Source organism: Glycine max, chromosome 10 (genome assembly GCF_000004515.6).
Source record: "Glycine max cultivar Williams 82 chromosome 10, Glycine_max_v4.0, whole genome shotgun sequence".
NCBI lineage: Eukaryota > Viridiplantae > Streptophyta > Magnoliopsida > Fabales > Fabaceae > Glycine > Glycine max.
In genome coordinates this window covers 28,330,209-28,338,798 of record NC_038246.2, presented here as the reverse complement: position 1 = coordinate 28,338,798, position 8,590 = coordinate 28,330,209, and the positions used below count along the sequence as shown (strand labels likewise).

Genomic DNA, 8,590 nt, shown 5'->3' with positions numbered 1-8,590 from the left:
AAAATTTTGACTAAATTTCGGTAGCATTTCACATTGGTCTCCAAGTACACGACATGACATCGGTGAAATGAATTTTCCGATAATCAAGTATGCACTCAGAGAACAACTTGAAATGCATTGAACCGAAATTTGATCAAATTAATCAAAATAATAATAACCTTAACGAATGAATCTAACATAAAAATACCAGTTCCCCAAACTGTCCAAACGGACAATTCAAGACTAAATACAATGACTAATGCAAACTGTCCACAAGAATCATTGCATTCAGTCTCAAACGGGAATCTAAGATTCACTCAGCATGAACAACAATTGTTTATATAGCAAATTACATTGATGACGTACAAGAACATACAAAATCTAAATTTCAAATACAGACAAATATCAAAATCAACAGTTCTTTACGTAACTAATTTCAAATTTTGGGTTTGGAGGGTGCTTATGCTTTATTATTGTAGTTGGTTATGTGTCTTCTTTTGAGAATATGTTAGAGGTATGACAGAGGTGGATGGAATATGTGACAACCAAGAAGGATTAGCTTGTGAGTACACCAGCCAACCCACTGCTTCCAAAACCAGTAGACCAAACCTCTTGAGTGGACCTCATGTGCCAGCAAAGGTGACTAAACTCTGCCTTTCAATTTTTAGATGAGGGTGTGTGTGTGTGTGTATCAGCAGGGTGTATCTGTCTGTCATGAGGGTGTGTATGTGTGTGTGTCTTTGTGTGTGATTAGGGTGTGTGTGTCTTTGTGTGTGATTAGGGTGTGTGTGTGTATCATGGCGGTGTGTGTGTCGTTGTGTGTGATGAGGGTGTGTGTGTGTTTGTCATGAAGGTGTTTGTATGTGTGTGTGATGAGGGTGTGTGTGTGTGTGTGTGTGTGTGATGAGGGTGTGTGTGTGTGTCTTTGTGTGTGATGAGGGTGTCTGTGTGTGTGTGTGTGTCAACTTAACCAAAGATTAATTAAATATAAAACAAGGGATAAATTTTATAGAGGTTGGCAATATGGTTTATAAATATGATTGCCTTCATCGAGAACTGAGAAGTAATCAATCACACTCATATTCATAGTCGTATTTGGTTATTCTTCCTTTGAGTCAGTCAATATTCACTACTATAGCTTTTTAAATTTTCATATGATATGAGACACTAAGGGATTTTAATTGCCATGACTATATGCAGTTGGGCAATTATTGTCACCATACAACTTTATTTGTGGCTAAGAGATTTTAATCGTTAAATTTTGACTCCTGAACCATACAACTTTATTGTGGTTGTTATATTCATGAAGTAATCTTTCTATTCCTTACCTAGTTTTTGACTGGGTTTTTGGTTTTCATATAAAATCACCGAATCAATTTCACCATATGACAATTGCAATTCTCACCAACAAAATCATCAGCAGAGCAAACCATACAAAGCATACATATGAATCACAGACCAAAAAGTGTAGCAAACAAACCTCAGTATCTGCAAGATTACATCAAGGAAGTCCAGCCAAGACAATGATTATATGGTAAGAGGATATTGGCTCTAGAAGATTATCCTATATGCTATTTTGTAATTCTGTTACAATCAAATCCAAGGGCAATCGGTTAAGTTATTGAAACTGAACTGAGCTTGGTTGTAGAACTTACAAGCTATTGGACAATATGATGAATGAAGCTTTAGTTCAGTTATGCAAATTCAGCTGCTGCAAAGAGATAATAAGTAAGCATTTTGACAAGAATTTATACCTACTTAGTAATATGAAGACTAGAGAAAAGAAAAATGAAAAGGGAATTCTAATGCAAACTGTGAACAATGTATAGATGTCATGCCATGACTAGTAATTTATGGAATTACTAGTCAAAATTGAATTGAGAGAAGCTAAGCAACAAAGTTCTATGAATCCAACTTCCTCCATTTCAAAACAGACAATGGCCAGCCATTCTACATCTCTTATTAATGGCATTCCCATCAATGAGGCATCTAACCTTGGGTGGCAGCAGCCTCAAGTTATGGCAAAACCCATCAATTGATTCAAAAAATTAAAAATGAATTAAATAAAAAATTACAAATCAGTTTGAATTAACTTCAAAGGGAATGCCTATTAAATTGTTAATTGCTGGCTTAATTAGTGTTGCATAAAGTGCATGCATGTAACAATCCAGATATTCATAATTGACTGAATAGACATTGAGTTGAATAACAAATGCTACTATGAGTATGCAGTGAAAGTGTTAGGGCTCTATGTTGCTCTAATCTGGCTGATAATGCAAGATCCAGTTTGCTTGCTGAATGTGATCAGATAGATTATAGTGGCAAAATAAAGTTAGCATACCGAGAATGATTCCTTGTGCTTTTCTATAGTAAGAACTATGTAGAGTCCTGAACCTTTCCTGCCCAGTTGCAATAGATTTCAACGTATTTGGTTGTTGTCCTCACTCCTGATTGTTTTACAGTGTACACAAATGTCAGAATCAGAATCAGATATCTTACACTATAGTTTAATGCTTATATGAAGTCTCAATTATACTCATAATCCTTCAAGGATTGAAATAAAAATATGCATTCCAAATGCCCAAAAAAAAGCATACCAGATTATAGTAACTAAATTCATATACATAAGGAGTTATATACGACTGAGTGATAAAAAAAAATATACCGGATTTGATTCTCCCATTAAAAAAAAGTTAACAATTGATAACTAGAAAAAATAAAAATCATGTAAATAACACAAACCTCTGGTTATGGACCACTCATGATAAGGAATGATTATACAATTTGGAAGCAAGGAAAATGCTAAGTAATTTTCTTTTTGTTTCTTTGACAACACCTAGTTAAGCTTTCCATATTAACAAAGTAACATTTCAATGCATTGACAGATTTTGCTATGAAGACTCCTTAGAGCCAATAAATGTGAAAGCTTGTATATTGTAGATTAAGTACTTGGGGCAGTGAAGTTGTTGTGAAAGCAATTTGAGGCATTGGTACTATAATAGAAAGTGAGCAAGTTTTTGAAATTGCGCAAATGTTCATGGCTCCAGCTACCATTGTAAATAGTAGCATAGGTCAAATTATTACCAATTATACAAAGTCCACAAGGTATCATAAGATGCTCTTGATTTCTCTCTGAATAACCTCTAAGGTCAATATTTGGTTACTTTTTTTGATTTTTCTTTAACAAGCTTATTATAAATGAATCTTTGTTACAACACTTTTCTTCTTATATATCTCATGATAAGTTTTTATTTGAATTTCTTGTTAAACTAAGATCACCATCGGCAGTAATACATAAGAGCCATGAAGTAAAAATTCCAGCTCCATTTGCTGCTTCATTTTCACCTAGAGGTCCAAATACAGGATCTCAACATATTCTGAAGGTACTAGTACCAAAAGCTGCAAAATTTCCTCCATTATATAGTTAGTGGACTTATTTTTGATCTTCTTGTAAACTAACCATAAAGTTAGTATTTAAGAACTAAGTGAGTTTTATAATCTATTTGATGCAGCGTGATGTTGCAGCTCCTGGCATTAACATCTTGGCATCTTATACAACTATGAAGTCAATTACTGGTCAGAAAGGGGATACCCAATTTTCAGAATTTACACTTATGTCTGGAACTTCTAGGTCATGCCCTCATGTTGCTGGAGTAGTAGCATATGTGAAGTCATTTCACCCGGATTGGAATCCTGCTGCAATCAGATCAGCCATTATTACTACAGGTGAATTAAATTTTAAACCCATTTCCACTTTAGTTAGGTTTTTTGTTCCATCATATGCATTTTTAACTGTATTACACTATTAACTTTAGTAAAAGTGCAGGAAAATTCTTCAAAGTTGGACTCTAGCATATGGTCAAATGATTTGAAAAGTGGATTCTTCCATGCAGATCCTCATCCAGGAAATATCCTGATTTGTAAAGGACCAGAGGCAAGTCATCAACTATATTGGTTTTGTAATATCTCCTTAACTGTGATTTCATCTCTAGGTGAGTATCATATAGTTATTGTAGAGTTGTGTTAATCAACATGAATTACTTATGGAAATGACCATAATGGGTAGAATATTGAGAATTAGTTCTACACATCAGGATCTAATTTTTTGTATTTTATTTTTTTTAACTCTTAACTATCGTAATGTACTAACTTCCCTCAATTCAGGTTGCCTTGCTAGACTATGGACAAGTGAAGGATCTCCTAGATTAGTTGAGGCTTGCCTATACAAATCTAGTTCTTGAGATTGGTAATGGTGACCCATTAAGACCTGCAGAGAGGTATATGTACTGAAACATGCATTTAAGTCTTATGTTTGCAATTGGTATTGTAATGCTATCTTGTTTGTTGAGAATAAGAACATAAATACATATCTTTGCTAATACCAAGTTACAAACTGAACTAGCAGTGCTGCTAGGAATAGATAATGAAAGCAAGGATTAAGAGTAAATTCATGGAAGTCCTATAGCATGACAACATCATCATTGCCTGAAATAAGCTATCTTTTATTTAGGTATCCATAAAACACAAACTGATAACCGATAATTATATTTGGTTGTATTACATCGTTAGTAGTAATGCACCTTTCTATGAAATAGACATCACTTAATTGATCACCAACAATCCCATTTTGTCTGCAATCAATCAAATTAATAAGCATATGAGACCCAATAATCTATTATAGAAATCAACTAGGTCTAAACACCAGCAGCAGCAAAACCCTATTAAGCCAAACTGGAAGCATAACAGAGACAACACAACTACCCTATTAGGTCTACAATTACATGAAATGAAGCAACATTCTATACACCTATCATGTATCAAATTGGAAAGCTATGCTAGAAAACATAAAAGAATACTATCTGAATATTGCACTATTTCTTTGCCCGACAGATAGAAATTTATAGCTAAAAAGCTCATACACTTCATAATAAGTGCTAGAGGCTTCACAGAACAGAAAGCTTATAATTATGTTATACTAATGGGACAACAATTTCTAGCATATTATCCTATTTCAATGCCTTGTATGGCTTCACAGCAGTCTTTCTCATTTGACAAGTTAAAAGCAAGTATAACAATTCTTGGATTAAGTATGAAGTCCATAATACATATAAAATCTAAACCTAAAGTTGTGGCCTGAATTTGCTACACCAACTCTTTCTCAAATCAGGATATAATTATCAAAAACTGATATCCGATAGTCGATCTGAAGATAACAAATCAAGTTGTCACAGACTAATTAGAACCAACTTAAATGATATTTCATTTTATTTACGTGAAGAATGGCTCCATTTTGCTTGATGTTTTAGTTTAATGAACTTCCTTGGAGCTTAAAGGTTTGAACTTAGAAATGAAAGATAATAATTTAATCTGGTCGTGGAAAAATGATAATAAAAGATTTGTCACTCTGCACAAACTAGTAGACAATTTTGTAAACTTGATCTCTGTCCTCTTTTTTTAACGTTTTTGAGTTCATTTGAGAGAGCTTGTTTCTCTCCATTACAATTTACTCAGTAATTAAATTTCTTCAAACTCAATTAGCTAGTAGCCACAAGTGATCCAATTATCAATTTGGCAGCACTGTATTCTGTTCTTGCTCCTTAAGATCAGAAATATATTATTGTGTACCACTCTTGTGTATGTTTTTATGACATGAACAACTTGTGTTGGTTGGCAGTCCTATTAGGAGTTTTATGGAAAATGAATGCGCCATTCTTTGATGATTATTTTATGCTTGTAATTTCCCTTTACTATTGTTGTTTCTGATTTCTGACTGCATTTTGGTTATTTTCTTTCTATTTTTTCTGTCATTGTAAATTTTGACATTTTATCTATTATTTTCTACTTCGTTTTTATCTTTTAGTTTGGAGGATGGAGCTGGACATCCAGATGTTTTTGAATAATGCTGATCAACAACATTTTGAGTTTCAACATTTCCCTTCTTCCTATCTCCAATTGGTTGCACACCGTGTTGCTCAACACTACAACATGCAAAAAATGGTTCAAGATAATGCCTTAGATGGTCAGGGAAGTAAAATTCTGGTGTGGAAGTTACCAGAAACCAAGTATCCTGTGGTTTGATTATCTGAAATACCTGCTAAGCAGTTGGAAAATGATAAATCTGAGCAGAAAAAATTTGTTATTAGACCTAGGCCCAATAGAAACAGTTTGAATGATGCCAACGGAGTTGGGACGAAAGGAAATCCTGTAAGAAGTGTGGAAGAAAGGAAGGAGGAATATGACCGGGCGCGGGCATGTATCTTTAGTAGCCCTAGAAGCTCTGAATCAGGCGATACCTCATCCATGGTTCCAATGGACGGGAGAAATTCTTCTACTAGCAAGGATGAGAATGAAACTAGCAAGAACCCCATGGCTGATTCAAAAAGATATATCAGTGTCAGGGATAGTTGTTCGACTCGAGTTGCCATAGTCAGAGATAGGGAAAAGGATCATAGTGATCCAGATTATGACCGTAGTTATGGAAGGTGAGTCATATTACTATATTCTATTATTTAACTGAGAGCTTTCCAACAATTGAATGCCGTAGTTGCAAATGCATGTTTATTCAGTCATTTTTCTGCACTAAACTTGGAAGTTTGAGGTGTATTTATATATGACAATAAAAGATTAAAAGCTATTTGTTTGTTTGTGAGAGACGAAGTAGGGGAGGGATACACAACAAAGACTGAATAATGACATTTCTGATAATTTGATGGCACTTGGATTTAAGAATCTATATAACTTGTAATGTGATGTTTAAAGATGTTTTTTGTTTCTTGAAGGTTTTAGCTATTTGATAGTTGATGCGATCTGTACTGATTTAGTAACTTTGAGTATACATTTTTCTGAATGAATTACATTATTGGTGCAGGGGTATCCCAGCCTCTACTGTTAACTTGGTGCCATTTAACTTGCAAAAAGCTCAACCTTTATTTGCTCAATACGATGCTACATTTAACCAGTTGCGTCAGATGTGACAAACAGCTTAGTAAAAAGTGTTTGTCTGAGGAGTGGAATGGTTTTTGAGTGATACCAATATATTTTGGAGTGTTAGCAGCCTCTTGTCACAGAAGATAGATTTTGTTACAACAAAGGGTTGGTCTCCTTGAATGATCAAGGAAACTAACGCCTTATATTCTAACACTAAATATGCAGGCACTGAGTAAGAAGAGCTATGAGCTTGTTTCTGGTGGAACTGAGAATCATCTACTTTTGGTGAATCTGAAGAGCAAGGTAAACTACAACTTTTCATTCAAGCATCCTCAAATATACTATGTTACAAAATTATAACATTCAATGCTAATTGTTTGTTTGTTATTGTCACAAAGCTGAATTGAAGTTACTGATAACTAACCATGGTCATGATTTACTTCAACAGAAATTGTAAATCCTTGTAAAAGTAACAACACATTATGTTGGATTCATAAAAGATAGCTGTAATTTTCATCTAACAGTAATATTAAACTGAGACTAACATTCTTTTATAAAAAAACAAAAATCTCTATTAGGGTATTGATGGCTCCAGAGTTTAGAAGGTGTTGGAATCAGTTCGCATTGCAGCTAACAAAAACACAGTTCCAGGAGATGTGTCAGCTATGGTTTCTGGTGGTATCAGAAAGGGTATAGGGTCTTCGTTGTTTTATATTTTGATTTTGGTGTCATTATTCATTTACTTGATCTTAATAGTTTTAGTGGATTTCAGGAACTCTTGCTCTTACTTCTAGTGGATTTCAGAAACTAACTTAAACCAGCTTTAGCTTAGCTGCCTTTAAATGTAATGTCATCCACTAACCTAGCAGTCTATGGCAGCTTGCTGAAAATAATTGAAAGCAGTGCTAGCCTGTGCATGTGGCTACTATAGGGTCAAACGTTTTAAAGAATATTGTTCCCATCTTTCCCCATTTCAAATTCTAAAACTAAAATCCAAAATAATAACTATTTGGAACCCCAATTGCATACACAATCTTCTAACAATGTTATTACTTTTTATAGTAGAGTAGAGACTGATTTCTTAGACTTTTTTTCACCAAAATTGTATAAGTGGTTTTAATTTTAGGGGAATGGTGCAAGTTTTGAACTTTTTGTTCAATCAAATTGGAGTAAGTCATGATTACAAGGAGTGTGTTGCCATGCTGCTCTTCATATGTAGTGTGCACTAGCTACTGTGATTTTGCATAGTTTTGAAACAACACCACGTGTCACATGTGTTTTTGTGTTCTCTCTATCTAGATTTTTCAATTTGTCATGTTCTCTTTGTAAACCTTCCATGTTTTGCCACTCATTCAACTATATTGAGGCAAGTTAACTACAAACCTGTTGCCATGGGTGAGAACTACTTTTGCTCATCACCACCACCACCAAGGGTGAGAACTCAACTAGTCCATTTGCCAATTCAATTGGAGCCAAAAATTGGGAGTAGTCCTATGGAAGTGCAGCAGAGGAAGCCAACAGTTGCTGCTACTACTATTCAATTGAAACATTAAGTTTTTAATTATGTTTTTTAATTGTTGGAGCTATCTGTTATTTTGCAGTTGTTGCTGCTACTATTTGTGTTCTCCTCTTAGGAAGCCAGCAGAGGAAACAAACTAAAGCAGGATCACAACATTCGGTTCCA

At 34.4% G+C, this 8,590-nt stretch overlaps 1 pseudogene; it reads left to right on the top strand.

Annotated features, from left to right (window-relative positions):
* Nucleotides 1–495: 495 nt before the first annotated feature.
* LOC112998181 (subtilisin-like protease SBT1.9) lies at nucleotides 496–7,595 on the top strand (annotated as a pseudogene).
* Nucleotides 7,596–8,590: the final 995 nt, after the last annotated feature.